Consider the following 12,699-nt stretch of genomic DNA (forward strand, 5'->3'; position numbering starts at 1 on the left):
GCTTAGGCCATACTACCCTGAAAACGCCCGATCTCGTACGATCTCGGAAGCTAAGCAGGGCCGGGCCTGGTTAGTACTTGGATGGGAGACCGCCTGTGAATACCAGGTGCTGTAAGCTTTTTATGGTTTCTGCTCTTGCCTGACAGCAGAGGGCGCTGTTTGACACTTTTTGCTGTAGTCTAGTTTGGCCTGCGTCGCCTTCAAATAGGATCTTTTCAGTTGACCTGGCAGCTTACGGCCATACTACCCTGAAAACGCCCGATCTCGTCCGATCTCGGAAGCTAAGCAGGGGCGGGCCTGGTTAGTACTTGGATGGGAGACCGCCTGGGAATACCAGGTGCTGTAAGCTTTTTATGGTTTCTGCTCTAGCCTGACAGCAGAGGGCGCTGTTTGACATGTTTTGCTGGAGTCTAGTTTGTCCTGCGTCGCCTTCAAATAGGATCTTTTCAGTTGCCTTGGCAGCTTTTGGCCATACTACCCTGAAAACGCCTGATCTCGGAAGCTAAGCAGGGGAGGGCCTGGTTAGTACTTGGATGGGAGACCGCCTGGGAATACCAGGTGCTGTAAGCTTTTTATGGTTTTTGCTCTAGCCTGACAGCAGAGGGCGCTGTTTGACACTTTTTGCTGGATCTAGTTTGGCCTGCGTCGCCTTCAAATAAGATCTTTTCAGTTGTCCTGGCAGCTTACGGCCATACCACCCTGAAAACGCCTGATCTCGTCCGATCTCGGAAGCTAAGCAGGGGCGGGCCTGGTTAGTACTTGGATGGGAGACCGCCTGGGAATACCAGGTGCTGTAAGCTTTTTATGGTTTCTGCTCTTGCCTGACAGCAGAGGGCGCTGTTTGACACCTTTTGCTGGAGTCTAGTTTGGCCTGCGTCGCCTTCAAATAGGATCTTTTCAGTTGATGTGGCAGCTTACGGCCATACTACCCTGAAAACGCCCGATCTCGTCCGATCTCGGAAGCTAAGCAGGGGCGAGCCTGGTTAGTACTTGGATGGGAGACCGCCTGGGAATACCAGGTGCTGTAAGCTTTTCATGGTTTCTGCTCTTGCCTGACAGCAGAGGGCGCTGTTTGACATGTTTTGCTGGAGTCTAGTTTGGCCTGCGTCACCTTCAAATAGGATATTTTCAGTTGACCTGGCCGCTTACGGCCATACTACCCTGAAAACGCCCGATCTCGGAAGCTAAGCAGGGGCGGGCCTGGTTAGTACTTGGATGGGAGACCGCCTGGGAATACCAGGTGCTGTAAGCTCTTTATGGTTTCTGCTCTAGCCTGACAGCAGAGGGCGCTGTTTGACACTTTTTGCTGGATCTAGTTTGGCCTGCGTCGCCTTCAAATAAGATCTTTTCAGTTGTCCTGGCAGCTTACGGCCATACTACCCTGAAAACGCCCGATCTCGTCCGATCTCGGAAGCTAAGCAGGGGTGGGCCTGGTTAGTACTTGGATGGGAGACCGCCTGGCAATAACAGGTGCTGTAAGCCTTTTATGGTTTCTGCTCTTGCCTGACAGCAGAGGGCGCTGTTTGACACTTTTTGCTGGAGTCTAGTTTGGCCTGCGTCGCCTTCAAATAGGATCTTTTCATTTGCCCTGGCAGCTTACGGCCATACTACCCTGAAAACGCCCGATCTCGTCCGATCTCGGAAGCTAAGCAGGGGCGGGCCTGGTTAGTACTTGGATGGGAGACCACCTGGGAATACCAGGTGCTGTACGCTTTTTATGGTTTCTGCTCTTGCCTGACAGCAGAGGGCGCTGTTTGACACTTTTTGCTGGAGTCTAGTTTGTCCTGCGTCGCCTTCAAATAGGATCTTTTCAGTTGCCTTGGCAGCTTTTGGCCATACTACCCTGAAAACGCCCGATCTCGGAAGCTAAGCAGGGGCGGGCCTGGTTATACTTGGATGGGAGACCGCCTGGGAATACCAGGTGCTGTAAGCTTTTTATGGTTTCTGCTCTAGCCTGACAGCAGAGGGCGCTGTTTGACATGTTTTGCTGGAGTCTAGTTTGGCCTGCGTCACCTTCAAATAGGATTTTTTCAGTTGACCTGGCAGCTTACGGCCATACTACCTTGAAAACGCCCGATCTCGTCCGATCTCGGAAGCTAAGCACGGGCGGGCCTGGTTAGTACTTGAATGGGAGACCGCCTGGGAATACCAGGTGCTGTAAGCTTTTTATGGTTTCTGCTCTTGCCTAACAGCAGAGGGCGCTGTTTGACACTTTTTGCTGGAGTCTAGTTTGGCCTGCGTCGCCTTCAAATAGGATCTTTTCAGTTGCCCTGGCAGCTTACGGCCATACTACCCTGAAAACGCCCGGTCTCGTCCGATCTCGGAAGCTAAGCAGGGGCGGGCCTGGTTAGTACTTGGATGGGAGACCGCCTGGGAATACCAGGTGCTGTAAGCTTTTTATGGTTTCTGCTCTTGCCTGACAGCAGAGGGCGCTGTTTGACACTTTTTGCTGGAGTCTAGTTTGGCCTGCGTCTTCTTCAAATAGGATCTTTTCAGTTGACCTGGCAGCTTATGGCCATACTACCCTGAAAACGCCCGATCTCGTCCGATCTCGGAAGCTAAGCAGGGGTGGGCCTGGTTAGTACTTGGATGGGAGACCGCCTGGGAATACCAGGTGCTGTAAGCTTTTTATGGTTTCTGCTCTAGCCTGACAGCAGAGGGCGCTGTTTGACACTTTTTGCTGGATCTAGTTTGGCCTGCGTCGCCTTCAAATAAGATCTTTTCAGTTGTCCTGGCAGCTTACGGCCATACTACCCTGAAAACGCCCGATCTCGGAAGCTAAGCAGGGGCGGGCCTGGTTAGTACTTGGATGGGAGACCGCCTGGGAATACCAGGTGCTGTAAGCTTTTTATGGTTTCTGCTCTTGCCTGACAGCAGAGGGCGCTGTTTGACACTTTTTGCTGGAGTCTAGTTTGGCCTGCGTCGCCTTCAAATAGGATCTTTTCAGTTGACCTGGCAGCTTACGGCCATACTACCCTGAAAACGCCCGATCTCTTCCGATCTCAGAAGCTAAGCAGGGGCGGGCCTGGTTAGTACTTGGATGGGAGACCGCCTGGGAATACCAGGTGCTGTAAGCTTTTTATGGTTTCTGCTCTTGCCTGACAGCAGAGGGCGCTATTTGACACTTTTTGCTGGCTCTAGTTTGGCCTGCGTCGCCTTCAAATAGGATCTTTTCAGTTGATGTGGCAGCTTACGGCCATACTACCCTGAAAACGCCCGATCTCGTCCGATCTCGGAAGCTAAGCAGGGGCGGGCCTGGTTAGTACTTGGATGGGAGACCGCCTGGGAATACCAGGTGCTGTAAGCTTTTTATGGTTTCTGCTCTTGCCTGACAGCAGAGGGCGCTGTTTGACACTTTTTGCTGGAGTCTAGTTTGGCCTGCGTCGCCTTCAAATAGGATCTTTACAGTTGCCCTGGCAGCTTACGGCCACACTACCCTGAAAACGCCTGATCTCGGAAGCTAAGCAGGGGAGGGCCTGGTTAGTACTTGGATGGGAGACCGCCTGGGAATACCAGGTGCTGTAAGCTTTTTATGGTTTCTGCTCTAGCCTGACAGCAGAGGGCGCTGTTTGACACTTTTTGCTGGATCTAGTTTGGCCTGCGTCGCCTTCAAATAAGATCTTTTCAGTTGTCCTGGCAGCTTACGGCCATACCACCCTGAAAACGCCTGATCTCGTCCGATCTCGGAAGCTAAGCAGGGGCGGGCCTGGTTAGTACTTGGATGGGAGACCGCCTGTGAATACCAGGTGCTGTAAGCTTTTTATGGTTTCTGCTCTTGCCTGACAGCAGAGGGCGCTGTTTGACACTTTTTGCTGTAGTCTAGTTTGGCCTGCGTCACTTTCAAATAGGATCTTTTCAGTTGACCTGGCAGCTTAGGCCATACTACCCTGAAAACGCCCGATCTCGTACGATCTCGGAAGCTAAGCAGGGCCGGGCCTGGTTAGTACTTGGATGGGAGACCGCCTGTGAATACCAGGTGCTGTAAGCTTTTTATGGTTTCTGCTCTTGCCTGACAGCAGAGGGCGCTGTTTGACACTTTTTGCTGTAGTCTAGTTTGGCCTGCGTCACCTTCAAATAGGATCTTTTCAGTTGACCTGGCAGCTTACGGCCATACTACCCTGAAAACGCCCGATCTCGTCCGATCTCGGAAGCTAAGCAGGGGCGGGCCTGGTTAGTACTTGGATGGGAGACCGCCTGGGAATACCAGGTGCTGTAAGCTTTTTATGGTTTCTGCTCTAGCCTGACAGCAGAGGGCGCTGTTTGACATGTTTTGCTGGAGTCTAGTTTGTCCTGCGTCGCCTTCAAATAGGATCTTTTCAGTTGCCTTGGCAGCTTTTGGCCATACTACCCTGAAAACGCCTGATCTCGGAAGCTAAGCAGGGGAGGGCCTGGTTAGTACTTGGATGGGAGACCGCCTGGGAATACCAGGTGCTGTAAGCTTTTTATGGTTTTTGCTCTAGCCTGACAGCAGAGGGCGCTGTTTGACACTTTTTGCTGGATCTAGTTTGGCCTGCGTCGCCTTCAAATAAGATCTTTTCAGTTGTCCTGGCAGCTTACGGCCATACCACCCTGAAAACGCCTGATCTCGTCCGATCTCGGAAGCTAAGCAGGGGCGGGCCTGGTTAGTACTTGGATGGGAGACCGCCTGTGAATACCAGGTGCTGTAAGCTTTTTATGGTTTCTGCTCTTGCCTGACAGCAGAGGGCGCTGTTTGACACTTTTTGCTGTAGTCTAGTTTGGCCTGCGTCACTTTCAAATAGGATCTTTTCAGTTGACCTGGCAGCTTAGGCCATACTACCCTGAAAACGCCCGATCTCGTACGATCTCGGAAGCTAAGCAGGGCCGGGCCTGGTTAGTACTTGGATGGGAGACCGCCTGTGAATACCAGGTGCTGTAAGCTTTTTATGGTTTCTGCTCTTGCCTGACAGCAGAGGGCGCTGTTTGACACTTTTTGCTGTAGTCTAGTTTGGCCTGCGTCGCCTTCAAATAGGATCTTTTCAGTTGACCTGGCAGCTTACGGCCATACTACCCTGAAAACGCCCGATCTCGTCCGATCTCGGAAGCTAAGCAGGGGCGGGCCTGGTTAGTACTTGGATGGGAGACCGCCTGGGAATATCAGGTGCTGTAAGCTTTTTATGGTTTCTGCTCTAGCCTGACAGCAGAGGGCGCTGTTTGACATGTTTTGCTGGAGTCTAGTTTGTCCTGCGTCGCCTTCAAATAGGATCTTTTCAGTTGCCTTGGCAGCTTTTGGCCATACTACCCTGAAAACGCCTGATCTCGGAAGCTAAGCAGGGGAGGGCCTGGTTAGTACTTGGATGGGAGACCGCCTGGGAATACCAGGTGCTGTAAGCTTTTTATGGTTTTTGCTCTAGCCTGACAGCAGAGGGCGCTGTTTGACACTTTTTGCTGGATCTAGTTTGGCCTGCGTCGCCTTCAAATAAGATCTTTTCAGTTGTCCTGGCAGCTTACGGCCATACCACCCTGAAAACGCCTGATCTCGTCCGATCTCGGAAGCTAAGCAGGGGCGTGCCTGGTTAGTACTTGGATGGGAGACCGCCTGGGAATACCAGGTGCTGTAAGCTTTTTATGGTTTCTGCTCTTGCCTGACAGCAGAGGGCGCTGTTTGACACCTTTTGCTGGAGTCTAGTTTGGCCTGCGTCGCCTTCAAATAGGATCTTTTCAGTTGATGTGGCAGCTTACGGCCATACTACCCTGAAAACGCCCGATCTCGTCCGATCTCGGAAGCTAAGCAGGGGCGAGCCTGGTTAGTACTTGGATGGGAGACCGCCTGGGAATACCAGGTGCTGTAAGCTTTTCATGGTTTCTGCTCTTGCCTGACAGCAGAGGGCGCTGTTTGACATGTTTTGCTGGAGTCTAGTTTGGCCTGCGTCACCTTCAAATAGGATATTTTCAGTTGACCTGGCCGCTTACGGCCATACTACCCTGAAAACGCCCGATCTCGGAAGCTAAGCAGGGGCGGGCCTGGTTAGTACTTGGATGGGAGACCGCCTGGGAATACCAGGTGCTGTAAGCTCTTTATGGTTTCTGCTCTAGCCTGACAGCAGAGGGCGCTGTTTGACACTTTTTGCTGGATCTAGTTTGGCCTGCGTCGCCTTCAAATAAGATCTTTTCAGTTGTCCTGGCAGCTTACGGCCATACTACCCTGAAAACGCCCGATCTCGTCCGATCTCGGAAGCTAAGCAGGGGTGGGCCTGGTTAGTACTTGGATGGGAGACCGCCTGGCAATACCAGGTGCTGTAAGCCTTTTATGGTTTCTGCTCTTGCCTGACAGCAGAGGGCGCTGTTTGACACTTTTTGCTGGAGTCTAGTTTGGCCTGCGTCGCCTTCAAATAGGATCTTTTCATTTGCCCTGGCAGCTTACGGCCATACTACCCTGAAAACGCCCGATCTCGTCCGATCTCGGAAGCTAAGCAGGGGCGGGCCTGGTTAGTACTTGGATGGGAGACCACCTGGGAATACCAGGTGCTGTACGCTTTTTATGGTTTCTGCTCTTGCCTGACAGCAGAGGGCGCTGTTTGACACTTTTTGCTGGAGTCTAGTTTGTCCTGCGTCGCCTTCAAATAGGATCTTTTCAGTTGCCTTGGCAGCTTTTGGCCATACTACCCTGAAAACGCCCGATCTCGGAAGCTAAGCAGGGGCGGGCCTGGTTATACTTGGATGGGAGACCGCCTGGGAATACCAGGTGCTGTAAGCTTTTTATGGTTTCTGCTCTTGCCTGACAGCAGAGGGCGCTGTTTGACATGTTTTGCTGGAGTCTAGTTTGGCCTGCGTCACCTTCAAATAGGATTTTTTCAGTTGACCTGGCAGCTTACGGCCATACTACCTTGAAAACGCCCGATCTCGTCCGATCTCGGAAGCTAAGCACGGGCGGGCCTGGTTAGTACTTGAATGGGAGACCGCCTGGGAATACCAGGTGCTGTAAGCTTTTTATGGTTTCTGCTCTTGCCTAACAGCAGAGGGCGCTGTTTGACACTTTTTGCTGGAGTCTAGTTTGGCCTGCGTCGCCTTCAAATAGGATCTTTTCAGTTGCCCTGGCAGCTTACGGCCATACTACCCTGAAAACGCCCGGTCTCGTCCGATCTCGGAAGCTAAGCAGGGGCGGGCCTGGTTAGTACTTGGATGGGAGACCGCCTGGGAATACCAGGTGCTGTAAGCTTTTTATGGTTTCTGCTCTTGCCTGACAGCAGAGGGCGCTGTTTGACACTTTTTGCTGGAGTCTAGTTTGGCCTGCGTCTTCTTCAAATAGGATCTTTTCAGTTGACCTGGCAGCTTATGGCCATACTACCCTGAAAACGCCCGATCTCGTCCGATCTCGGAAGCTAAGCAGGGGTGGGCCTGGTTAGTACTTGGATGGGAGACCGCCTGGGAATACCAGGTGCTGTAAGCTTTTTATGGTTTCTGCTCTAGCCTGACAGCAGAGGGCGCTGTTTGACACTTTTTGCTGGATCTAGTTTGGCCTGCGTCGCCTTCAAATAAGATCTTTTCAGTTGTCCTGGCAGCTTACGGCCATACTACCCTGAAAACGCCCGATCTCGGAAGCTAAGCAGGGGCGGGCCTGGTTAGTACTTGGATGGGAGACCGCCTGGGAATACCAGGTGCTGTAAGCTTTTTATGGTTTCTGCTCTTGCCTGACAGCAGAGGGCGCTATTTGACACTTTTTGCTGGCTCTAGTTTGGCCTGCGTCGCCTTCAAATAGGATCTTTTCAGTTGATGTGGCAGCTTACGGCCATACTACCCTGAAAACGCCCGATCTCGTCCGATCTCGGAAGCTAAGCAGGGGCGGGCCTGGTTAGTACTTGGATGGGAGACCGCCTGGGAATACCAGGTGCTGTAAGCTTTTTATGGTTTCTGCTCTTGCCTGACAGCAGAGGGCGCTGTTTGACACTTTTTGCTGGAGTCTAGTTTGGCCTGCGTCGCCTTCAAATAGGATCTTTACAGTTGCCCTGGCAGCTTACGGCCACACTACCCTGAAAACGCCTGATCTCGGAAGCTAAGCAGGGGAGGGCCTGGTTAGTACTTGGATGGGAGACCGCCTGGGAATACCAGGTGCTGTAAGCTTTTTATGGTTTCTGCTCTAGCCTGACAGCAGAGGGCGCTGTTTGACACTTTTTGCTGGATCTAGTTTGGCCTGCGTCGCCTTCAAATAAGATCTTTTCAGTTGTCCTGGCAGCTTACGGCCATACCACCCTGAAAACGCCTGATCTCGTCCGATCTCGGAAGCTAAGCAGGGGCGGGCCTGGTTAGTACTTGGATGGGAGACCGCCTGTGAATACCAGGTGCTGTAAGCTTTTTATGGTTTCTGCTCTTGCCTGACAGCAGAGGGCGCTGTTTGACACTTTTTGCTGTAGTCTAGTTTGGCCTGCGTCACTTTCAAATAGGATCTTTTCAGTTGACCTGGCAGCTTAGGCCATACTACCCTGAAAACGCCCGATCTCGTACGATCTCGGAAGCTAAGCAGGGCCGGGCCTGGTTAGTACTTGGATGGGAGACCGCCTGTGAATACCAGGTGCTGTAAGCTTTTTATGGTTTCTGCTCTTGCCTGACAGCAGAGGGCGCTGTTTGACACTTTTTGCTGTAGTCTAGTTTGGCCTGCGTCACCTTCAAATAGGATCTTTTCAGTTGACCTGGCAGCTTACGGCCATACTACCCTGAAAACGCCCGATCTCGTCCGATCTCGGAAGCTAAGCAGGGGCGGGCCTGGTTAGTACTTGGATGGGAGACCGCCTGGGAATACCAGGTGCTGTAAGCTTTTTATGGTTTCTGCTCTAGCCTGACAGCAGAGGGCGCTGTTTGACATGTTTTGCTGGAGTCTAGTTTGTCCTGCGTCGCCTTCAAATAGGATCTTTTCAGTTGCCTTGGCAGCTTTTGGCCATACTACCCTGAAAACGCCTGATCTCGGAAGCTAAGCAGGGGAGGGCCTGGTTAGTACTTGGATGGGAGACCGCCTGGGAATACCAGGTGCTGTAAGCTTTTTATGGTTTTTGCTCTAGCCTGACAGCAGAGGGCGCTGTTTGACACTTTTTGCTGGATCTAGTTTGGCCTGCGTCGCCTTCAAATAAGATCTTTTCAGTTGTCCTGGCAGCTTACGGCCATACCACCCTGAAAACGCCTGATCTCGTCCGATCTCGGAAGCTAAGCAGGGGCGGGCCTGGTTAGTACTTGGATGGGAGACCGCCTGGGAATACCAGGTGCTGTAAGCTTTTTATGGTTTCTGCTCTTGCCTGACAGCAGAGGGCGCTGTTTGACACCTTTTGCTGGAGTCTAGTTTGGCCTGCGTCGCCTTCAAATAGGATCTTTTCAGTTGATGTGGCAGCTTACGGCCATACTACCCTGAAAACGCCCGATCTCGTCCGATCTCGGAAGCTAAGCAGGGGCGAGCCTGGTTAGTACTTGGATGGGAGACCGCCTGGGAATACCAGGTGCTGTAAGCTTTTCATGGTTTCTGCTCTTGCCTGACAGCAGAGGGCGCTGTTTGACATGTTTTGCTGGAGTCTAGTTTGGCCTGCGTCACCTTCAAATAGGATATTTTCAGTTGACCTGGCCGCTTACGGCCATACTACCCTGAAAACGCCCGATCTCGGAAGCTAAGCAGGGGCGGGCCTGGTTAGTACTTGGATGGGAGACCGCCTGGGAATACCAGGTGCTGTAAGCTCTTTATGGTTTCTGCTCTAGCCTGACAGCAGAGGGCGCTGTTTGACACTTTTTGCTGGATCTAGTTTGGCCTGCGTCGCCTTCAAATAAGATCTTTTCAGTTGTCCTGGCAGCTTACGGCCATACTACCCTGAAAACGCCCGATCTCGTCCGATCTCGGAAGCTAAGCAGGGGTGGGCCTGGTTAGTACTTGGATGGGAGACCGCCTGGCAATACCAGGTGCTGTAAGCCTTTTATGGTTTCTGCTCTTGCCTGACAGCAGAGGGCGCTGTTTGACACTTTTTGCTGGAGTCTAGTTTGGCCTGCGTCGCCTTCAAATAGGATCTTTTCATTTGCCCTGGCAGCTTACGGCCATACTACCCTGAAAACGCCCGATCTCGTCCGATCTCGGAAGCTAAGCAGGGGCGGGCCTGGTTAGTACTTGGATGGGAGACCGCCTGGGAATACCAGGTGCTGTACGCTTTTTATGGTTTCTGCTCTTGCCTGACAGCAGAGGGCGCTGTTTGACACTTTTTGCTGGAGTCTAGTTTGTCCTGCGTCGCCTTCAAATAGGATCTTTTCAGTTGCCTTGGCAGCTTTTGGCCATACTACCCTGAAAACGCCCGATCTCGGAAGCTAAGCAGGGGCGGGCCTGGTTATACTTGGATGGGAGACCGCCTGGGAATACCAGGTGCTGTAAGCTTTTTATGGTTTCTGCTCTTGCCTGACAGCAGAGGGCGCTGTTTGACATGTTTTGCTGGAGTCTAGTTTGGCCTGCGTCACCTTCAAATAGGATTTTTTCAGTTGACCTGGCAGCTTACGGCCATACTACCTTGAAAACGCCCGATCTCGTCCGATCTCGGAAGCTAAGCACGGGCGGGCCTGGTTAGTACTTGAATGGGAGACCGCCTGGGAATACCAGGTGCTGTAAGCTTTTTATGGTTTCTGCTCTTGCCTAACAGCAGAGGGCGCTGTTTGACACTTTTTGCTGGAGTCTAGTTTGGCCTGCGTCGCCTTCAAATAGGATCTTTTCAGTTGCCCTGGCAGCTTACGGCCATACTACCCTGAAAACGCCCGGTCTCGTCCGATCTCGGAAGCTAAGCAGGGGCGGGCCTGGTTAGTACTTGGATGGGAGACCGCCTGGGAATACCAGGTGCTGTAAGCTTTTTATGGTTTCTGCTCTTGCCTGACAGCAGAGGGCGCTGTTTGACACTTTTTGCTGGAGTCTAGTTTGGCCTGCGTCGCCTTCAAATAGGATCTTTTCAGTTGACCTGGCAGCTTACGGCCATACTACCCTGAAAACGCCCGATCTCTTCCGATCTCAGAAGCTAAGCAGGGGCGGGCCTGGTTAGTACTTGGATGGGAGACCGCCTGGGAATACCAGGTGCTGTAAGCTTTTTATGGTTTCTGCTCTTGCCTGACAGCAGAGGGCGCTATTTGACACTTTTTGCTGGCTCTAGTTTGGCCTGCGTCGCCTTCAAATAGGATCTTTTCAGTTGATGTGGCAGCTTACGGCCATACTACCCTGAAAATGCCCGATCTCGTCCGATCTCGGAAGCTAAGCAGGGGCGGGCCTGGTTAGTACTTGGATGGGAGACCGCCTGGGAATACCAGGTGCTGTAAGCTTTTTATGGTTTCTGCTCTTGCCTGACAGCAGAGGGCGCTGTTTGACACTTTTTGCTGTAGTCTAGTTTGGCCTGCGTCACCTTCAAATAGGATCTTTTCAGTTGACCTGGCAGCTTACGGCCATACTACCCTGAAAACGCCCGATCTCGTCCGATCTCGGAAGCTAAGCAGGGGCGGGCCTGGTTAGTACTTGGATGGGAGACCGCCTGGGAATACCAGGTGCTGTAAGCTTTTTATGGTTTCTGCTCTAGCCTGACAGCAGAGGGCGCTGTTTGACATGTTTTGCTGGAGTCTAGTTTGTCCTGCGTCGCCTTCAAATAGGATCTTTTCAGTTGCCTTGGCAGCTTTTGGCCATACTACCCTGAAAACGCCTGATCTCGGAAGCTAAGCAGGGGAGGGCCTGGTTAGTACTTGGATGGGAGACCGCCTGGGAATACCAGGTGCTGTAAGCTTTTTATGGTTTTTGCTCTAGCCTGACAGCAGAGGGCGCTGTTTGACACTTTTTGCTGGATCTAGTTTGGCCTGCGTCGCCTTCAAATAAGATCTTTTCAGTTGTCCTGGCAGCTTACGGCCATACCACCCTGAAAACGCCTGATCTCGTCCGATCTCGGAAGCTAAGCAGGGGCGGGCCTGGTTAGTACTTGGATGGGAGACCGCCTGGGAATACCAGGTGCTGTAAGCTTTTTATGGTTTCTGCTCTTGCCTGACAGCAGAGGGCGCTGTTTGACACTTTTTGCTGTAGTCTAGTTTGGCCTGCGTCACTTTCAAATAGGATCTTTTCAGTTGACCTGGCAGCTTAGGCCATACTACCCTGAAAACGCCCGATCTCGTACGATCTCGGAAGCTAAGCAGGGCCGGGCCTGGTTAGTACTTGGATGGGAGACCGCCTGTGAATACCAGGTGCTGTAAGCTTTTTATGGTTTCTGCTCTTGCCTGACAGCAGAGGGCGCTGTTTGACACTTTTTGCTGTAGTCTAGTTTGGCCTGCGTCGCCTTCAAATAGGATCTTTTCAGTTGACCTGGCAGCTTACGGCCATACTACCCTGAAAACGCCCGATCTCGTCCGATCTCGGAAGCTAAGCAGGGGCGGGCCTGGTTAGTACTTGGATGGGAGACCGCCTGGGAATACCAGGTGCTGTAAGCTTTTTATGGTTTCTGCTCTAGCCTGACAGCAGAGGGCGCTGTTTGACATGTTTTGCTGGAGTCTAGTTTGTCCTGCGTCGCCTTCAAACAGGATCTTTTCAGTTGCCTTGGCAGCTTTTGGCCATACTACCCTGAAAACGCCTGATCTCGGAAGCTAAGCAGGGGAGGGCCTGGTTAGTACTTGGATGGGAGACCGCCTGGGAATACCAGGTGCTGTAAGCTTTTTATGGTTTTTGCTCTAGCCTGACAGCAGAGGGCGCTGTTTGACACTTTTTGCTGG

General features: G+C 52.2%; 40 non-coding genes and 16 pseudogenes across 40 annotated transcripts; all 56 read left to right on the forward strand.

Moving 5' to 3' along the window:
* Window positions 1-118, forward strand: LOC131119130 (5S ribosomal RNA). The gene has a single exon (XR_009126258.1). It is a non-coding gene; the product is annotated as a 5S ribosomal RNA (ribosomal RNA).
* Window positions 119-230: 112 nt separating this feature from the next.
* Window positions 231-349, forward strand: LOC131114835 (5S ribosomal RNA). Its single transcript, XR_009122137.1, has one exon. It is a non-coding gene; the product is annotated as a 5S ribosomal RNA (ribosomal RNA).
* A 112-nt stretch (window positions 350-461) lies between these two features.
* On the forward strand, window positions 462-570 carry LOC131113655 (5S ribosomal RNA; annotated as a pseudogene).
* Window positions 571-681: 111 nt separating this feature from the next.
* Window positions 682-800, forward strand: LOC131113427 (5S ribosomal RNA). Its single transcript, XR_009121494.1, has one exon. It is a non-coding gene; the product is annotated as a 5S ribosomal RNA (ribosomal RNA).
* A 112-nt stretch (window positions 801-912) lies between these two features.
* Window positions 913-1,031, forward strand: LOC131116738 (5S ribosomal RNA). Its single transcript, XR_009123978.1, has one exon. It is a non-coding gene; the product is annotated as a 5S ribosomal RNA (ribosomal RNA).
* Window positions 1,032-1,143: 112 nt separating this feature from the next.
* Window positions 1,144-1,252, forward strand: LOC131111939 (5S ribosomal RNA; annotated as a pseudogene).
* Window positions 1,253-1,363: 111 nt separating this feature from the next.
* Window positions 1,364-1,482, forward strand: LOC131117617 (5S ribosomal RNA). The gene has a single exon (XR_009124829.1). It is a non-coding gene; the product is annotated as a 5S ribosomal RNA (ribosomal RNA).
* A 112-nt stretch (window positions 1,483-1,594) lies between these two features.
* On the forward strand, window positions 1,595-1,713 carry LOC131116107 (5S ribosomal RNA). The gene has a single exon (XR_009123368.1). It is a non-coding gene; the product is annotated as a 5S ribosomal RNA (ribosomal RNA).
* A 112-nt stretch (window positions 1,714-1,825) lies between these two features.
* LOC131114101 (5S ribosomal RNA) lies at window positions 1,826-1,933 on the forward strand (annotated as a pseudogene).
* Window positions 1,934-2,045: 112 nt separating this feature from the next.
* On the forward strand, window positions 2,046-2,164 carry LOC131117029 (5S ribosomal RNA). The gene has a single exon (XR_009124260.1). It is a non-coding gene; the product is annotated as a 5S ribosomal RNA (ribosomal RNA).
* A 112-nt stretch (window positions 2,165-2,276) lies between these two features.
* LOC131115947 (5S ribosomal RNA) lies at window positions 2,277-2,395 on the forward strand. Its single transcript, XR_009123213.1, has one exon. It is a non-coding gene; the product is annotated as a 5S ribosomal RNA (ribosomal RNA).
* A 112-nt stretch (window positions 2,396-2,507) lies between these two features.
* On the forward strand, window positions 2,508-2,626 carry LOC131115306 (5S ribosomal RNA). The gene has a single exon (XR_009122587.1). It is a non-coding gene; the product is annotated as a 5S ribosomal RNA (ribosomal RNA).
* A 111-nt stretch (window positions 2,627-2,737) lies between these two features.
* Window positions 2,738-2,846, forward strand: LOC131111940 (5S ribosomal RNA; annotated as a pseudogene).
* Window positions 2,847-2,958: 112 nt separating this feature from the next.
* Window positions 2,959-3,077, forward strand: LOC131117257 (5S ribosomal RNA). Its single transcript, XR_009124480.1, has one exon. It is a non-coding gene; the product is annotated as a 5S ribosomal RNA (ribosomal RNA).
* Window positions 3,078-3,188: 111 nt separating this feature from the next.
* On the forward strand, window positions 3,189-3,307 carry LOC131114836 (5S ribosomal RNA). Its single transcript, XR_009122138.1, has one exon. It is a non-coding gene; the product is annotated as a 5S ribosomal RNA (ribosomal RNA).
* A 112-nt stretch (window positions 3,308-3,419) lies between these two features.
* LOC131112819 (5S ribosomal RNA) lies at window positions 3,420-3,528 on the forward strand (annotated as a pseudogene).
* Window positions 3,529-3,639: 111 nt separating this feature from the next.
* Window positions 3,640-3,758, forward strand: LOC131115690 (5S ribosomal RNA). Its single transcript, XR_009122964.1, has one exon. It is a non-coding gene; the product is annotated as a 5S ribosomal RNA (ribosomal RNA).
* Window positions 3,759-3,870: 112 nt separating this feature from the next.
* Window positions 3,871-3,988, forward strand: LOC131119131 (5S ribosomal RNA). The gene has a single exon (XR_009126259.1). It is a non-coding gene; the product is annotated as a 5S ribosomal RNA (ribosomal RNA).
* Window positions 3,989-4,100: 112 nt separating this feature from the next.
* On the forward strand, window positions 4,101-4,219 carry LOC131114838 (5S ribosomal RNA). The gene has a single exon (XR_009122139.1). It is a non-coding gene; the product is annotated as a 5S ribosomal RNA (ribosomal RNA).
* A 112-nt stretch (window positions 4,220-4,331) lies between these two features.
* LOC131113656 (5S ribosomal RNA) lies at window positions 4,332-4,440 on the forward strand (annotated as a pseudogene).
* Window positions 4,441-4,551: 111 nt separating this feature from the next.
* Window positions 4,552-4,670, forward strand: LOC131115691 (5S ribosomal RNA). The gene has a single exon (XR_009122965.1). It is a non-coding gene; the product is annotated as a 5S ribosomal RNA (ribosomal RNA).
* A 112-nt stretch (window positions 4,671-4,782) lies between these two features.
* On the forward strand, window positions 4,783-4,900 carry LOC131119133 (5S ribosomal RNA). Its single transcript, XR_009126261.1, has one exon. It is a non-coding gene; the product is annotated as a 5S ribosomal RNA (ribosomal RNA).
* Window positions 4,901-5,012: 112 nt separating this feature from the next.
* LOC131115504 (5S ribosomal RNA) lies at window positions 5,013-5,131 on the forward strand. Its single transcript, XR_009122780.1, has one exon. It is a non-coding gene; the product is annotated as a 5S ribosomal RNA (ribosomal RNA).
* A 112-nt stretch (window positions 5,132-5,243) lies between these two features.
* On the forward strand, window positions 5,244-5,352 carry LOC131113657 (5S ribosomal RNA; annotated as a pseudogene).
* Window positions 5,353-5,463: 111 nt separating this feature from the next.
* LOC131117085 (5S ribosomal RNA) lies at window positions 5,464-5,582 on the forward strand. The gene has a single exon (XR_009124313.1). It is a non-coding gene; the product is annotated as a 5S ribosomal RNA (ribosomal RNA).
* Window positions 5,583-5,694: 112 nt separating this feature from the next.
* On the forward strand, window positions 5,695-5,813 carry LOC131116740 (5S ribosomal RNA). Its single transcript, XR_009123979.1, has one exon. It is a non-coding gene; the product is annotated as a 5S ribosomal RNA (ribosomal RNA).
* A 112-nt stretch (window positions 5,814-5,925) lies between these two features.
* LOC131111941 (5S ribosomal RNA) lies at window positions 5,926-6,034 on the forward strand (annotated as a pseudogene).
* A 111-nt stretch (window positions 6,035-6,145) lies between these two features.
* Window positions 6,146-6,264, forward strand: LOC131116612 (5S ribosomal RNA). Its single transcript, XR_009123854.1, has one exon. It is a non-coding gene; the product is annotated as a 5S ribosomal RNA (ribosomal RNA).
* Window positions 6,265-6,376: 112 nt separating this feature from the next.
* LOC131116108 (5S ribosomal RNA) lies at window positions 6,377-6,495 on the forward strand. The gene has a single exon (XR_009123369.1). It is a non-coding gene; the product is annotated as a 5S ribosomal RNA (ribosomal RNA).
* A 112-nt stretch (window positions 6,496-6,607) lies between these two features.
* Window positions 6,608-6,715, forward strand: LOC131114102 (5S ribosomal RNA; annotated as a pseudogene).
* Window positions 6,716-6,827: 112 nt separating this feature from the next.
* On the forward strand, window positions 6,828-6,946 carry LOC131117030 (5S ribosomal RNA). The gene has a single exon (XR_009124261.1). It is a non-coding gene; the product is annotated as a 5S ribosomal RNA (ribosomal RNA).
* Window positions 6,947-7,058: 112 nt separating this feature from the next.
* LOC131115948 (5S ribosomal RNA) lies at window positions 7,059-7,177 on the forward strand. Its single transcript, XR_009123214.1, has one exon. It is a non-coding gene; the product is annotated as a 5S ribosomal RNA (ribosomal RNA).
* Window positions 7,178-7,289: 112 nt separating this feature from the next.
* Window positions 7,290-7,408, forward strand: LOC131115308 (5S ribosomal RNA). The gene has a single exon (XR_009122589.1). It is a non-coding gene; the product is annotated as a 5S ribosomal RNA (ribosomal RNA).
* Window positions 7,409-7,519: 111 nt separating this feature from the next.
* On the forward strand, window positions 7,520-7,628 carry LOC131111943 (5S ribosomal RNA; annotated as a pseudogene).
* A 111-nt stretch (window positions 7,629-7,739) lies between these two features.
* LOC131114839 (5S ribosomal RNA) lies at window positions 7,740-7,858 on the forward strand. Its single transcript, XR_009122140.1, has one exon. It is a non-coding gene; the product is annotated as a 5S ribosomal RNA (ribosomal RNA).
* Window positions 7,859-7,970: 112 nt separating this feature from the next.
* On the forward strand, window positions 7,971-8,079 carry LOC131112820 (5S ribosomal RNA; annotated as a pseudogene).
* A 111-nt stretch (window positions 8,080-8,190) lies between these two features.
* On the forward strand, window positions 8,191-8,309 carry LOC131115692 (5S ribosomal RNA). The gene has a single exon (XR_009122966.1). It is a non-coding gene; the product is annotated as a 5S ribosomal RNA (ribosomal RNA).
* Window positions 8,310-8,421: 112 nt separating this feature from the next.
* On the forward strand, window positions 8,422-8,539 carry LOC131119134 (5S ribosomal RNA). Its single transcript, XR_009126262.1, has one exon. It is a non-coding gene; the product is annotated as a 5S ribosomal RNA (ribosomal RNA).
* Window positions 8,540-8,651: 112 nt separating this feature from the next.
* Window positions 8,652-8,770, forward strand: LOC131114841 (5S ribosomal RNA). The gene has a single exon (XR_009122142.1). It is a non-coding gene; the product is annotated as a 5S ribosomal RNA (ribosomal RNA).
* Window positions 8,771-8,882: 112 nt separating this feature from the next.
* On the forward strand, window positions 8,883-8,991 carry LOC131113658 (5S ribosomal RNA; annotated as a pseudogene).
* Window positions 8,992-9,102: 111 nt separating this feature from the next.
* LOC131113439 (5S ribosomal RNA) lies at window positions 9,103-9,221 on the forward strand. The gene has a single exon (XR_009121495.1). It is a non-coding gene; the product is annotated as a 5S ribosomal RNA (ribosomal RNA).
* Window positions 9,222-9,333: 112 nt separating this feature from the next.
* On the forward strand, window positions 9,334-9,452 carry LOC131116741 (5S ribosomal RNA). Its single transcript, XR_009123980.1, has one exon. It is a non-coding gene; the product is annotated as a 5S ribosomal RNA (ribosomal RNA).
* Window positions 9,453-9,564: 112 nt separating this feature from the next.
* LOC131111944 (5S ribosomal RNA) lies at window positions 9,565-9,673 on the forward strand (annotated as a pseudogene).
* Window positions 9,674-9,784: 111 nt separating this feature from the next.
* Window positions 9,785-9,903, forward strand: LOC131116613 (5S ribosomal RNA). Its single transcript, XR_009123855.1, has one exon. It is a non-coding gene; the product is annotated as a 5S ribosomal RNA (ribosomal RNA).
* A 112-nt stretch (window positions 9,904-10,015) lies between these two features.
* On the forward strand, window positions 10,016-10,134 carry LOC131116213 (5S ribosomal RNA). Its single transcript, XR_009123470.1, has one exon. It is a non-coding gene; the product is annotated as a 5S ribosomal RNA (ribosomal RNA).
* Window positions 10,135-10,246: 112 nt separating this feature from the next.
* On the forward strand, window positions 10,247-10,354 carry LOC131114103 (5S ribosomal RNA; annotated as a pseudogene).
* A 112-nt stretch (window positions 10,355-10,466) lies between these two features.
* On the forward strand, window positions 10,467-10,585 carry LOC131117031 (5S ribosomal RNA). The gene has a single exon (XR_009124262.1). It is a non-coding gene; the product is annotated as a 5S ribosomal RNA (ribosomal RNA).
* Window positions 10,586-10,697: 112 nt separating this feature from the next.
* Window positions 10,698-10,816, forward strand: LOC131115949 (5S ribosomal RNA). Its single transcript, XR_009123215.1, has one exon. It is a non-coding gene; the product is annotated as a 5S ribosomal RNA (ribosomal RNA).
* Window positions 10,817-10,928: 112 nt separating this feature from the next.
* Window positions 10,929-11,047, forward strand: LOC131117259 (5S ribosomal RNA). The gene has a single exon (XR_009124481.1). It is a non-coding gene; the product is annotated as a 5S ribosomal RNA (ribosomal RNA).
* Window positions 11,048-11,158: 111 nt separating this feature from the next.
* LOC131115634 (5S ribosomal RNA) lies at window positions 11,159-11,277 on the forward strand. The gene has a single exon (XR_009122910.1). It is a non-coding gene; the product is annotated as a 5S ribosomal RNA (ribosomal RNA).
* Window positions 11,278-11,389: 112 nt separating this feature from the next.
* Window positions 11,390-11,508, forward strand: LOC131114842 (5S ribosomal RNA). The gene has a single exon (XR_009122143.1). It is a non-coding gene; the product is annotated as a 5S ribosomal RNA (ribosomal RNA).
* Window positions 11,509-11,620: 112 nt separating this feature from the next.
* Window positions 11,621-11,729, forward strand: LOC131113660 (5S ribosomal RNA; annotated as a pseudogene).
* A 111-nt stretch (window positions 11,730-11,840) lies between these two features.
* On the forward strand, window positions 11,841-11,959 carry LOC131113451 (5S ribosomal RNA). The gene has a single exon (XR_009121496.1). It is a non-coding gene; the product is annotated as a 5S ribosomal RNA (ribosomal RNA).
* A 112-nt stretch (window positions 11,960-12,071) lies between these two features.
* LOC131119135 (5S ribosomal RNA) lies at window positions 12,072-12,189 on the forward strand. The gene has a single exon (XR_009126263.1). It is a non-coding gene; the product is annotated as a 5S ribosomal RNA (ribosomal RNA).
* A 112-nt stretch (window positions 12,190-12,301) lies between these two features.
* LOC131114843 (5S ribosomal RNA) lies at window positions 12,302-12,420 on the forward strand. Its single transcript, XR_009122144.1, has one exon. It is a non-coding gene; the product is annotated as a 5S ribosomal RNA (ribosomal RNA).
* Window positions 12,421-12,532: 112 nt separating this feature from the next.
* Window positions 12,533-12,641, forward strand: LOC131113661 (5S ribosomal RNA; annotated as a pseudogene).
* Window positions 12,642-12,699: the final 58 nt, after the last annotated feature.

Source organism: Doryrhamphus excisus, unplaced genomic scaffold (assembly GCF_030265055.1).
Source record: "Doryrhamphus excisus isolate RoL2022-K1 unplaced genomic scaffold, RoL_Dexc_1.0 HiC_scaffold_25, whole genome shotgun sequence".
NCBI lineage: Eukaryota > Metazoa > Chordata > Actinopteri > Syngnathiformes > Syngnathidae > Doryrhamphus > Doryrhamphus excisus.